The sequence below is a fragment of the Benincasa hispida genome, chromosome 4, assembly GCF_027475165.1.
Source record: "Benincasa hispida cultivar pf3 chromosome 4, pf3_genome.v1.1, whole genome shotgun sequence".
NCBI lineage: Eukaryota > Viridiplantae > Streptophyta > Magnoliopsida > Cucurbitales > Cucurbitaceae > Benincasa > Benincasa hispida.
In genome coordinates, this window is record NC_143481.1 from 40,960,908 (window position 1) to 40,976,545 (window position 15,638).

The window sequence follows — 15,638 nt, forward strand, 5'->3', positions numbered from 1 at the left end:
ACTAACAATTATTTACATTCACACTTAAAATTGAATCAATTTAGATTTTCAACTTATTTAGAAAGAATTATATAATAACCTTTCTTCTACTAATAATGTTATTTAAGTGATTTTCAACATATTCGAATATAATTAAATGAAAGTAGTGGTAAATCTCTAAAATATTCTATTCTAGTGTAAATCACTAAAATACACTTAAATAGCTCATTTTAAATTTATTCAAGAAACATTGTATTTAAAATTCATATAGTCATTAATTTACAAATTTAATTAATATAATTTTAAAGTTTAGAGATATAAAATGATTGTTTTTTTAAATAAATAAAAATATAAATTGTGTTTAATAAGCCCATGAACTTCTAAAAAGCATTGGCACAAGTTTCTCGTTTAGATTCTTTTTGCTAGTTTGGACACGTCGTTGAAGCAGGCCTACAAGAGTACTCACATTGATGTGGTGTCAAGCTGAATTACTATGATGTTTAAGTTAGTACACAAATTGTTTAGTTCAATTAAGCATAGAAAAATTGCTTACCCACTTGAGGTTGGTGGAGTGAGACTACTTACAAGGCTCGTTCTTTAACTCTTGGTGGGATATGTGTGATATAAGCAATGTTAGAGTAGGCGTGGCCCTCAAGGCTACAAATTGCCACTAGCAAGCTCGACTTGGTCATTTCCCTCTTGGTAAAATAGAACAAGTTTGATTAGTCAACTCGGGGGTTTGGCTTTCCCTTTTGGGACCTAAAGACCCTAACTAGGCTTCAAAATACCTTTCCATGTGGATTTTCCTTCTGACTCTCACGTTAGGATATGTGTAATATCATCAATGTTAGACTAGGTGTAGTTTTTAAGGTTGCAGGGTGTCATAGTAGTAAACTCAGGTTAGTATTTTCCTTTTGGTGAAATGGGATGAGTTCTATTGGATCGACCTGAAACCTAAGGGTTTGTATATTAAGAATTATTTGATATCTCTAATATATATTTTTCTAAAAAGATACTTTCGATACGTTTTATAAGCACATATAATACATAAATCCAAATGTGAACATAAATACAAAAGAAAACAACATAATTTTTAAAAACATAAATCAAAATCAAAATGGTTTTTGAATGTAACCTAAAACATTATGATTGTTTGAGTTAATATGTTATGTCTAAAAAGAAATTATTTTATACTAGTTGAGTTTTGCTTGTATTGACATATTTTATTTTCTTAGTACAATAAATGAAAATATGTGGAATTGAACCTCTGATTTCAAGAAAGGTAGTACATGTCAATTACCAATAGGCGTTGTAAACCTCTTTCTGATAATCCAATATCATGAACTAACAATTTATACTACTGATTAGCACAAGTGGCAAGTCCAGGTCGAACCACAAGGAAGCATGGAAGATTAGTTCCTCGAAAATAAAATGCAAGGAGGTAAAGATAGAAATGCAATTAAATGAAATGACCTAGCTTAAAGGAATTGGAATTGCTCACTGCAACTTTGATCATCGAATTATCTAAATGTAATTTTAGGTTCTTGATTATGCTAGTCCAATTGATTGGATATCCAACCAACGGTTCTAATTACCTAATTAGCTAAACATGCCCAAATGAGTCCATATTAAACACATTTAACTAGCCACATTAAGCTCTAGGGATTACACTAAGATGAATATTTAATTTTCATCGTCTAACTAAGCATTCAATATGGTTTTCTTTAGATTGATAAGGCAATACTCTTCGTCAAAGACAACATAAATGCAAGCCTAACTAACCTATTGTTTCTCATGGATTAATCAACAATTTCATGTCACATATTGAAAGTTAACTCTAAGCATTCAATCACAAATTTTCAAGTAGTTTGTCAGACAATCAAGAGAAAATGCAATTACTAAATAAATTAAGATAGAGAGAAACCCATAATCAAGATATAGAAATTATATTTAAACAAAACTCCAAAAAATTACATTATTCCAAAATCCCCTAAACTAGAAAATGGCTAAACTTACCTTCCTATTGAGGTGGAGAGGATAAATTCTGGCATCGATCCATTAATTACATGAGAGGAAGGAAACAAAATACAAGTGGAAAAGAGAAAAGTTGAAGAAATTCGGCTAAGGGCCGAATGGGAGGATGAAATCTGCCATAAAATTGAAGAAAAAATATTTTTACAATCATGATAGCGTTGTGGGGTTGTCCCTTTCTCGCGCTTGTCCAGATGTGGTAGGGACGTCGCAGTGTCACACGAAAGTGGTGTATTATTCCTTTGAGCATATTGTTATGCTACGTTACGCTCTCCTTAGGTGCATTAAGTTTGCTATGGTACACTCTCCTCAAGCCTAACTCTCCTCGGAGGATTGGTATGGATTGCGTTTGAAATGTATGGAAAATAAAATGCAATAAGGTAAAGATAGAAACACAATTAAATGAAATGACCTGGCTTAAGGGGATTAGAATTGTCAATGCAACTTTGATCATCAAATTTTCTAAATGTAATTTTAGGTTCTTGATTATGGTAGTCCAATTGATTGGACATTCAACCAATGATCTTAATTACCTAATTAGCTAAATATGCTCACATAGGTCCAAATTAAACACATTTAACTAGCCACATTAAGCTCTAGGGATTATACTATGATGAACATATACTTTCCACCATCTAACTAAACATTCAATACGGTATTCTATAGGTTGATATGGCAATACTCTTCGTTATAGACAACAAAAATATAAGTCTAACTAACCTTTTGCTTCTCATGAATTAATCAATAATTTCATGTCACATATTGAAAGTTAACCCTAAGCATTCAATCACAAATTTTCAAGTAGTTTGTCAGACAACCAAGAGAAGATGCAATTACTAAAGAAATTAAGATGGAGAGAAACCCATAATCAAGATATAGAAATTACATTCAAACAAAACTCCGAAAATTGCATTGTTCCAAAATCTCCTTAACTAGAAAATAGTTATAACTTACCTTCCCATAGAGGTGGAGAGAACAATTCTGGGCATCGTTCCATTAATTACATGAGAGGAAGGAAGAAAAAACAAGTGGAAGAAATTCGGCTAGGGGTCGAATGGGAGGATGAAATCTACCATAAAATCGAAGAAACAGTATTTATATAGTCGTGGTAGCGTTGCGATGTTGTCCCTTGCATGTGCTCATCCTGATGCAGTAGGAGCGTCGCAACATCACACCAAAGTGGTACCTTCTGCCTTTGGGCATAGTGTTATGCTACGCTACGCTCTCATTAGGGGCATTGAGTTTGTTATGCTACACTCTCCTCAAGCCTAACTCTCCTCAGAAGATTAGTATGGATTGAGTTTGAAATGCATAGAAAATTAAACGTAAGAAGGTAAAAATAGAAATGCAATTAAATGAAATGACCTAGCTTAAAGAAATTGGAATTGCTCAATACAATTTTGTTCATTGAGTTGTCTAAATGTAATTTTAGGTTCTTGATTATGCTAGCCCAATTGATTGAACATCCAACCAACGATCCTAATTACCTAATTGACTAAACATGCTCAAATGAGTCCATATTAAACACATTTAACTAGCCACATTAAGATCGAGGGATTATACTAGGATGGACATTTAATTTTCATCGTCTAACTAAACATTCAATACGGGTTTCTCTAGGTTGATAGGGCAATACTCCTCGTTATAGACAACAAAAATGCAAGACTAACTAACCTATTGCTTCCCATGGATTAATCAACAATTTCATGTTACATATTGAAAGTTAACCCTAAGCATTCAATCATAATTTTTCAAGCAGTTTGTCAGACAATCAAGAGAATATGAAATTACTAAAGAAATTAAGATGGAGAGAAACCCATAATCAAGAAATAGAAATTACATTCAAACAAAACTCCCAAAATTGCATTGTTCCAAAATCCCTTAAACTAGAAAATAGCTAGAACTTACCTTCCCATGGAAGTGGAGAGGATAAATTTTGGCATCATTCCATTAACTACATGAGAGGAAGGAAGGAAAATACAAGTGGAAGAAATTCGGCTAAAGCTGAATGAGAGGATGAAATATGTCATAAAATCGAAGAAACAGTATTTATACAATCGCGGTAGCATTGTGGTGTTGTCCCTTGCGCACGCTCATTCTGATGCGATAGGAATGTCGCAACGTCACACCAAAGTGGTGCCTTCTACCTTGAAGCATAGTGTTATGCTACATTACGCTCTCAGGGGCATTAAGTTTGCTACGCTACGCCCTTCTCAAGCCTAATTCTCCTCAGGGGATTGGTATGGTCTGAGTTTGAAATGCATAGAAAATAAAATTCAAGAAGGTAGAGATAGAAATGCAATTAAATGAAATAATCCAGTTTAAAGGAATTGGAATTGCTTAATGCAACTTTGATCATCAAAATGTCTAAATGTAATTTTAGGTTTTTTATTATGCTAGCCCAATTGATTGGATATCTAACTAATGGTCTTAATTACTTAATTAGCTAAACATGCTCAAATGAGTCCATATTTAACACATTTTGTTGGGGTTGATGCCCTAAATCTCGTAGGGTCCTATAGTTGGTAAACCTTGTATGAACAAACTTGTATGTGATTAATAATATATGATATTTTATTCACTTTGTCTATGAAATATGTGATAGTTTAGTTGCATTAACCACAAACCAATAATTAGCACCAAGGCTATTGTTGTAACTTAAACATGTATGTGGAGACATATAGGTGGATCATGTTTAAGTGATAACCTAAATGGTCTATAGTATATGGATAAGGCTGGGTACCTTATCATGGTGACACTATGAGTATAGCTTGCTTTGTAGGTGTTACAAATGTTGTAAAGTGCTACAAATGATCTGATCCTGATCATTCATGTATTAAACATGCGAGCAGGAATATTCTATACAAAGGATATGTATAAGACCGAACCACGAAATGCTCAGTCTCATTATATAACACTGTTCATAATAGAGACTTTCATTTTACTAGGATGATCATAGGTAACATGAACTTAATCCTGAACGAGTTATGAACTCCTGCCTATAAGGGCGGTCCTTTGATTTGTATGGGTGAGAGTGGCCATATTGCCGACTCAACAAGTCTACCATTTTGAGGATTCGTCTGATTGAAAAGCTGAGAACTCAACTACACAAAATGGAATTCACTCCTTCCCCGAAGTAGGGGTAAGTAGACAAATTGCTACCTTGAGGGCTGATTCCAGGTCTTGAACAATGTGGCGTCACACCTTCTCCTGGCCCGGGAGGAGTTTAGTCATAGTTGGACTATGATCTATTGTTTGTTAGAGTGATCAGTGGTACTTAAAGAGTTAGATGTAACTACAGGGGTAAAACGGTAATTTGGCCCAACTGTACTTACGAGCAATTTGTGAAGGGTCATTCTACTGTTGATTGGTTATATCCAATGGATACAGAAATATATATGTAGTGCGAAGAGTGCAGCTACCAGTTTTTAATGGAGTGCTCGATAGTTAATGGATGGTGGATAATGTAATTAAAGATTTTAATTAATTATTCAAGTACCGTTGAAGATTCAAACTACAGATCCAGAACGTCCCCTTGGTAGCTCAAAAGGATTTAGTTGAGAAATAGTTTTTGGGTTAATTTGAATTGTTCAAATTAGTAAGAGGGAATATATAATTAAATTCATTCAATTATATATGATATAATGGACATAATGTATTCGATACATTATTGTTTAATTAGAGGAATAAATATTTGAATGTAATTCAAATATATTTTCTAAGAATGAGATTCATAGTTGTTAAATTTAATATAAATGTAATTTATATTAAATGTCATAAAATAAAGAGAAAGAACTATAGTTTATATTGTATATGATGCAATAATAAAACTATAGGTTATAAATATAATATGATAAGTTGGTTATTATATGTATTTATATTATTAATTAATTTTGGATAATTAATACCTTTTCTCTCTAACCACCTTAGTGGGTGGTTAGTTAGTTTTTATGGCAAAATGGAATAAATAAAATATGATTTTATTTTTTCAATAGACAATCTACACGACTTGTGAGTGATCTACACGATTCACACAGAGCATATACGGTAGGCTCATTGTTAAACGATTGAAGCAATTCCTAAACGATAGTGCTTCTTTTTCAATCGTCTTCCTCTTCTAAACTCTCAAACTTCTTCCTAACCAAAATAGTCAGAGCCCACCACTCCTGGGTTATCACCCTGAGAATACCGAGGATACCAAGTGGTAATGTCTTCACACTTTTGGTTCGTTTTTGTTGCTGTTTGGAGAGTTCGTGACTGTTCGAAGAGTTCGTGATTGTTCGAGGGATTAATGCGAAGAAGTGTTCTTCTAAGGTATAATCTCTTAACTTTTTTTCTAGTTTAAAAGCATGTTGTAATTTAACTTAGAATGCATAATCTGTTTGTTTTACTATAAATTTATGTTTTCAATCAAAATGGAATTGGGACGGTCCGCTTCCGTTCATGGATCTCTTGTAATTTGAGTTCCTTCACATTTAACTAGCCACATTAAGCTTGAGGGATTATACTAGGGTGAAAATTTCCACAATCTAACTAAACATTTAATACAATTTTCTCTAGGTTTATAGAGCAATCCTCTTCATTATATGCAACAAAAATGCAAATCTAACTAACCTATTGCTTTTCATGGATTAATCAATGATTTCATGTCACATATTGAAAGTTAACCCTAAGTATTCAATCACAATTTTTCAAGTAGTTTGTCAGGCAATCAAAAGAAGATGCAATTACTAGAGAAACTAAGATGAAGAGAAATCATAATCAAGATATGGACATTACACTCAAACAAAACTCCCAAAACTACATTGTTCCAAAATCCACTAAAGTAGAAATAGCTAGAACCTACCTTTCCATGGAGGTAGAGAGGACAAATTATGGCATCGTTCCATTAATTACATGAGAGAAAGGAAGGAAAATACAAGTGGAAGAAATTTAGCTAAGGGTCGAATGGGAGAATGAAATTTGGCATCAAATCGAAGAAACAATATTTATATAGTCGCGGTAGCATTGCGACGTTATCCCTTGATGCGGTAGGAACGCCGCATGTCACACCAAAGTGGTGTCTTCTTCCTTTGAGCATAGTGTTATGCTACGCTACGCTCTCCTCAGGGATATTTTCATCGTTTTGCCTCTTTTGAAGCCCAGAATGTCAATTTAACTCCTAATTGCTCCAAATCAACCCCAAGCAGCTCGTAATGGTCGATTATACCTCCTAGGTACCCAAAACCTATAAAAGACACTAAATAAATATATTAAACACGGTAACAACCTTGAATTAAATGGAGCGAGATGGCACATTCTTGATGCTATCAAATACCCCCAACTTAATTCTTGATCATCTTCGAGCAAGATAGAATCACACATTCACACAAAACCAATGAAAGGTTAGTTCTTCTCCAAAACCATCAAATTTTGCCTTCAAAATCCTGCACCACTGCTCAAAGACCCATATCGTTGTATCCCATAAATGCATCAAAAATTACTTTGAAAGAGCCTCATGGAGAGGAGCCCATTTGGCCTCAACAAGAGAAGGAAGAGGATCTTGGTTAATATACCCTTTTGGAAAAAGATTATCTTGGCCATTAAAATATCATGCCATAGAAAATGCCCAACCGATTGAGTTGGAAGGGTTGTTGTTATTGAACACCCATGAATTTCGACGGTGCCATATTGACAACGAAATAAGGGCAAAGATCCTTAATTTCAGAGCAGATGTTCAATCACCCTATGGAAAGAAGCATAATCAGTATAATGGTAATTATAAAAGAGTGTGGGAGGAGTCCAAGAAGACCAAATGATTTTACTTCTCTTACTATTCCACATAGCGGGGATATTTGTCTCTGGATTTTGATGACATGAAGGACACATTCAGTTGGTTAAGATCTGATTGTTGGGGTTAATACCCTAAATCTCGTAGGGTCCTATAGTTTGTAAACTTTGTATGAACAAATACTTATATGATTAATAATATATATGATATTTTATTCACTTTGTCTATAATATAAGTAATATTTTAGTTACATTAACCACAAACCAATAAACTAACATCGACGGTTATCATTGTAACATGTATGTATAGACATACAGGTGGATCATGTTTAAGTAATAACCTAAATAGTTTGTAGTAGATGGATAAGGTTGAGTATCTTATCCTTGTGACACCACGAGTATGGCCCGCTTTGTAGGTGTTACAATTGTTGTAAAGTGTTACAAATGATCTGATCCTCTTCATTCATGTATTAGACATGCGAGCGGGGATATTCTATACAAGGGAATTTGAATAAGACTGGACCACAAAATGTTTAGTCTCATTATATATCGTCGTTCATAATATAGACTTACATTTCACCAGGATGACCATAGGTAATATGACCTGAATCCTAAGTAAGTTATGAACTGAGCTTATGAAGGCGATCCTTTGATTTGTATAGATGAGAGTGGCCAGATCGCCGACTTAACAAGCCTACCATTTGGGGATTTGTTTGATTAGGGAGTTAGGAACATAGCTACACAAGATGGAATTCACCATCCCTCGAAGCAGGAGTAAATAGATAAATTGCTCCCTTAAGAGCTGATTCCGGGTCTTGAACAATGTGACGCCATACCCTCTCCTAGTCCGATAGGGGTTTAGTCATAGTAGGACTATGACCTATTATTCATTAGAAGAATAAGTGGTACTTAAGAAGTTAGATGTAATTACAAGAGCAGAATGGTAATTTGGCCCAACTGTACTTACGAGCAATTTGTAAGGGTCATTGTACTATTGATTGGTTATATCCAATGGACACAGAAATATATCTGTAGTGTGAAGAGTGCAGCTATCGGTCTTTAGTGGAATGCCCGACAGTTAACGGATAATGAATAATGTAATTAAAAAGTTTAATTAATTATTCATGTATTGTTGGAGCTTCAAGCTACAGGTCCATAAGGTCCCCTTGGTAACTCAAAAGGATTTAGTTGAGAATCAATTTTTGGGTTAATTTGAATTGTTCAAATTAATAAGAGAGATTTAATTATATATGATATAATTAAATTGATTCAATTATATATGATATAATTGTCATAATGTATTTGATACATATGGTTTAATGAGAGGAAATAAATATTTGAATGAGATTCAAATATATTTTCTATGAATGTGATTCATTCTTGTTAAATTTAATATAAATATGATTTATATTAAATGTCATAAAATAGAGAAAAGAATCTATAGTTTATATTGTATATGATATAATATTAAAATTATAGGTTATATGTTATATTTGATATAACATATAGTTTAATATAAATATAATATGATAAGTTAGTTATCATATTTATTTATATTATTTTATTACTTTGAATAACAACTTCCCTCTTTTCTCTCCAACCATCTTAGTCAGTGGTTATTGTTTTTGTGGCAAGAGGACTAAAAGAAAATTAGTTTTCTCTTCTTCCTCTGTGGCTAACATTGCAATTTGCCGAATGATTGAGTTTACAGAAAAGTTCTGTGTGTTCCTCAATCTTCTTCCTCCTCCACATCCAAACTCCCTTATAACCAAAATAGTCAGAGCCTACCACTCCTGGGTTCTCACCCCGATGAATACCAAAGGCTCATTGTGGTAGTGTCCTCTCTATTTGGTTTGAGAAGTTCTTAAAGAAGGTCTTCAAGAAGTTGTTGAGTTCGTGATTGTTCGAGCGATACATGAAGAGAAAAGTTCTTCAAGGGTAATGTCTCTTGAACCATTTTTCTTGTATCAAGCATACTGTAATTTATTTTGAATGCATATCTTGTATGTTTACGGTAAATTATGTTTTCAATGATTAATGGAATTTGGACAATTCACTTCTGCTCAAAAATCTCTTCAATACGAGTTCCTTCACTGATGACTTGTAGGAATCTCAAGTGGAAAGTTTATTAAACTGACATGCCCTCCATAAGAATATATATATATTTTTTTTATTTTGGAGGAATTTGATTTATAAGTACCAACTCATAAGACTTTTGCTCTATCAAAAATTTACATGGTTATCAAAACATTAATTATACTATAGAGTTATATGAATTTAAAACTTCAATTATTTAGAGTTGATTTCAACATATTAAAGACTCTAACAGGGTAAGAATTAAATGTAACATCTTTTTTAGGGAGAATCAATCGTAGTATTTAATGTTCCTACATGAGTAGATTAGACCTTATTTAGGGTTTACTAAAAATGGAAAAAGAAGAATATAATTCAAAAATTTGTAAAGATATGTGTATAAAAAGAAATTCAAGAAAATTGAGAAAAATAAAGAATAACGCGACAAGGGAAAAATGAAGTAAAGAGAAGAGAACAATATATACAATTGAAAAACAAAAGATCTATATTAGATAACTTGATGCAAACAAAAATACTTAAAAAGGCATTTATATACTTTTGTATTTGCTTTTATATTTTTCTCAAACTATAAAGAAAAGAAAATAATAATGATGATAATAATAATAAATTCAGCACTCTAAAATTTTAATCCATAAAAAGAAGTTTACCATGATATGTGTGCATGCATGCATGTATGTATGACATTCAAATCAACGATACAAAAATTCAGACAAATCGGGCTATTCGATATCTCTAAAGTTTGTATCTCGAAACCATTCATTTCTTTTACCTTTTTAGTCGAACTATTTGAGGAATGTGTTCTTGTGGAAAATTGTTTTCCACAAAATTTCTCATTGAGACACATAATTTGGACTAGATTTGTCATATGAGTGTACGCAATTGGTTTTGATATAGAGTCTAAAGAGTAGCATGGGTGTATTGTTATTTATCATATGTGGAGAAAACGTAGTCTTTATGTTCATAGGGCTACGTTACGACCTCTCAGGGTGGTTATTCAGATTGCGCAGTCTTATGTTTTTCAAAGTGGTTTGGGGCATCTATTTAGGGGATTCATGTTGCCTCTTCCCTTTGGAAGTTGTGTGAATCTTTGTTTGCATGATGGTTGTTTTCTTTATGATTTTGTTTTGATTGTGTCTTAACCTCATATCGAGGTTCCTTAATCTTTATTACATTTCAATATATTAAAAAAAAAACATGAAACCATGATATTAAATTTTCGACCTCAATTCGACTTTTCCATCGATATTTTTCACATTTCTATTTGTTCAACGTTGACATGAGGATGAATCAAAATTTCCATTATATCGTGAAGCAAAATCTGTAAAACATAAATAAATAAAATGTCACTAATATAAATACAATATAATTAAGAATATGTGTTAACTTGTTTATAAAGTAAAATGTTTGCTTATTAGTTTAAATATTTTTTTGTCATTTTTGTTTCTATAATTATTTAGAAATATCCATCGACATCGACCTTTCATTGATATTTTCATTGACATTTTCGTAAAATTGAGATCTCAACATTATCGTTAACATCAACATTTTAAACTTTGACTAAAATAAGAATTTCATAGAAGATTTTTTTTTTTTAAAAAAAAAAAGTGTTGATGAATTTTTTAGAATAGTTGTAATGGATTGTCATATTTGCAAATACGTCACATAAGTAAATAAGTTGTACATATGACAATTTTTTTTTTAAAAAAAAATAGACATCCATCATTGATAGACTTCAACCATCAATAGATACAGTTATCATATGTATTTATCGTCAACGATAGAATTTTGAGATCTATAATTGATATACCTTAGTCAGTGATAAAAAATTTTGGATTATGCTAAATTTGCTATTATTTTATGTCATTGCCCCATTCTCTAAGCATTTGAATGTCATAATGTTTGTTTTCATTATTATTATTCTTTTTTAGGGCAAATTTTAGGCAACCAAACAAAGGGATATGGGTGACGTATAAGAGAGTTTGGTTGTATCCAATGAGTGTCAATTTCTTGCATCTCAAAGAAAACAATTAATCAAAAGATGGGGTTTTTATTTTAATTCAATTTTTTAAATTTATAAATTTATATATTTCTTTTGCAATTTTCATTATGACAAGAAACATTACGTCCATCTAAACCCAAAAACATTCAACACAGACAAAATAAATGATGTTTCTCAATTATATGTCCAAAAACATCATGGGATTGAGATCAACACCTTCCTGGGCTTTCATATCTTTTGACTGTCTTTTTCTCACTATTACAATACTAGATTTTAATGTCGATTGAAAATTGACATTATAGAGATACAATGTCGGTTAAAAACTGACATTGAAGATCGTGTTATAAAAGATCTTCAATATTGGTTTTTTACTTACTTTTTGTTAGTAATTGCCTAATATTAAATGTCCATCATCGTTTTTTATTAAAAAAATAAGATATATATATATATATATATACACACACACTTATGCACATGCAAATCAATATTTATTATTTACTAGTGCATGCACAAAATAAAATCTTAGTTGCTTTCACAAATCCACAATAAGTCACAAAAGAGGAATTGGATAATAATTAACTTCAAAACCAAGATAAAATATATTTTTCATCTAAATAAACTCCCTATGGTTTAGATAGCAAATCTGTACGTATCAACCATGAAGTATACACGTATATTCTACGTTGAACAAGTACAGTATACATGCTAAGTTGCACACAAGAATAGAAGCCGAAATAAATGAATTACAAAATGATTAAATGGAACACAAACTTATAAAATCCTTCCAAAAGCTTAGACGGATTTCTTGCTTGTTCTTGGTCTCCATTTTGCCCTAAAAAGTGGAAGGAAATACGTCGTCACGTGCGTCGTGTGGAGAGAAGTAGAAGTCAAATCTGATTTGTGTGTGAGGCTGCTAGAGCTGCTCCTCAGGTCTGGAGATAGAGTGTGGATCTGCCAAATGATCTGACGAATGAATGATGCATGATGAACGGACAACGAACTAGCGAATCGAACGGTGCACGATGGCAAATCGAACAAAGGAATGCACGATGATACACAATGAATCAAATGGAGAAACGGATAATGAATCGAATCTGACATGACGAAACAAACGGAGGAATGCATGATGATGCACGACGGACGAACAAAGCACGATGACGTTGACAGAGCTGGTGGTGAGAGTGACAAACCGAAGGAAATGGTGAGAGCATAGCAGTAAGAGGGCTTTGGGGGAGAAGACATTTGTGAGAAATGAGGGAGAATGAAAGTTTGAGAAATGAAGGAGAGGGCTTTTACTTAAGGGAAAAAATAAATATGTTTAGCTACAATGTCGGTTTTTTAAATATATCTTTAATATCGGTTTTAAACCGACATTAAAGATCTGCTTTTTTTCCCTTTAAAACCGATATTGTACATCCGTGTTTATTTTTTCCAACCAACATTAAAGGTCAAATTTTTTGTAGTGTCACTTCCATTATTTTATGCAACTTTTTTTTTTATAGTTATCTTTAGTTTACCTCATTTATAAGAACTTAAATATCTCGATCAACTCGTCTCTTCTATTTTCTGTCAAATCTTCATCGTAAAAAAAAGAAGAATATTTAGATTTGTTGCAGAACTCGAATACTCGTATATACAAACGTTTATGCTTTTATCTTCATATATTTTGAAATATTTTGATTCGGTTATCTTTTAAACATTCTTAAAACTTCTTTCAATTGTGAAAATCAACATATAAAACTATTGCACATTGGAATTCAAAGATTTGGTAACAAAAGAAAATCAAACCTTTTTTTTTTTTTTTTGTGGAATAAAGTCTATAGGGAAAAGAGAAAAAAAAATCAAAATTTAAGTGCAAAAAGATAAAAACGAAAACAAGTGTGTGAAAATCAGAAACTAAAAGTATAATCCGAACTTGGAAGAAAATAATGGAATGTATTTATGCATTTGTCTTCTTTCTTGGGTTCAAAATTCTAGAGAGAAGCTGTTTTTAAGGAGAATGAGAAGAAAGTGACAAATAGAGATAAAAGTAGAGAAAATTGCACATACAATTACGCGTAAACCAACGCGTTTGCAATATATTATTCTTTTGTAGAAATACAAAATCCCGAAATTAAAAGGAATAATAACAAATATAGACATTAGACCCAAAATATTAGCAGATATAATATAATGTAAAAAAATTATAAATATGACAAAACTATTTGATAAGACCGTATTAGTGATAGGAGCCTATCAATGATAGACCATATCATTGATAAGAATCTATCAACGATAGAAGTCTATCGCTTATAGACTTGACTATATTTGCAATTTTTTTAAATGATGTTATACACTCAGTTATTATTTTTAAAAATGCTACCAATTGCAATTACTCAAACATTTGAATTTTTCTTGCGACTTGATTGATTATATTGTATAATAAGAAAGAATCCAACACATATTTCCACAAAAATTCTAAAAAGACAATAGAAATTAAGAATAGAAAAGAGCATAAAAAGCCATCTTTAGCAATTTAATGATAATTGTACCAAAATGAGGAGAGCAAGAAGATGAATAAAAGGGAGAAAATGAAAAAGAACTAAATTAGGAATTGAAGGAATATTTATTAGTAGAATGAGGAAAGAGAAAAATAAAAAAGATAGGAATAATTCCAAGTGATGAAACCCCATACGCTTAACTTTTTTCCATTTTTTGTTGCTAATAATGCTCTTTCTCTTTTGTCTCTTCCACCCAATTTGCAATGCCTTGTAATGTCAAACAAAATGCTTTTCATTTCTTGGATTTTTAGGCTGAAATTTTGGGACTTTCATTATGCTTCTTGTATTGCCTTATATAATGTCTTATGAAAAACTCTCATTTCATTTTACCTCCACCACATCCTAACTTAGTCGTTTCGTTTGATAGTCGATTTGAGATGACTTTTTTTTAAAAAAAAATGTTTTAAAGTAACAAGTTTATTGTCGAGGTTACACCTAATCTCATGCATCCCATTTTCTATACATAATAAAAAAACTGACACGTGGTTTATATACCTAGACTACACTTAATCTCATGCATCTTTTTTTAAAAAAAAATTAATACTCATTTAAGTCTAACAATTATTTGTTTGTTTGTTTGTTTTAAATCTATAAATCACAAATTTAGTCTCTAAACTTTGTATTTGTGTCTTTTTGGTCCCTAAATTTTCAAAAATATTTAATAAGTCCCCTAAATTAATTTTGGGCCTGTTTGGTAGAGAATTCAGATTTTGTTTTATGTTTTCAAATTCACTAAAGTTCAACAAATATTTGGCAGCAACTCGAATTCTGATTCTGAAAACTATTTTTGGATTATATGATCCAGACAACGCAAATTCTAAAAACAACATTTTTATATTTTCATTATATCTAGATTTTGAATTTTAAAATTTAAAATGTAAAATTATACTAAATAAAGATTAAAAAAAATAGAAATACAATGTGTCAAGTTATAAACTCAACTCATATTTTAAAAAATATATTATGTATTATGTAATGTATTAAAAATTATAATATTACAAATTAATAATTATATAATTTTTTTTAAGCATAAATCATTTTAAAAATAAATTAATAATAATTTATTATCAACTAAATATTAGTGGGTAACTACAACTAGTTTTATGATTTATAATATATAGTATCAAACACATTTTAAACAATTATTTAAATTAGAATTCAATTTTTAATCTGCTACCAAACACATATTTGAAAACATGATATACAACTCCGTTTTCATCGAATCT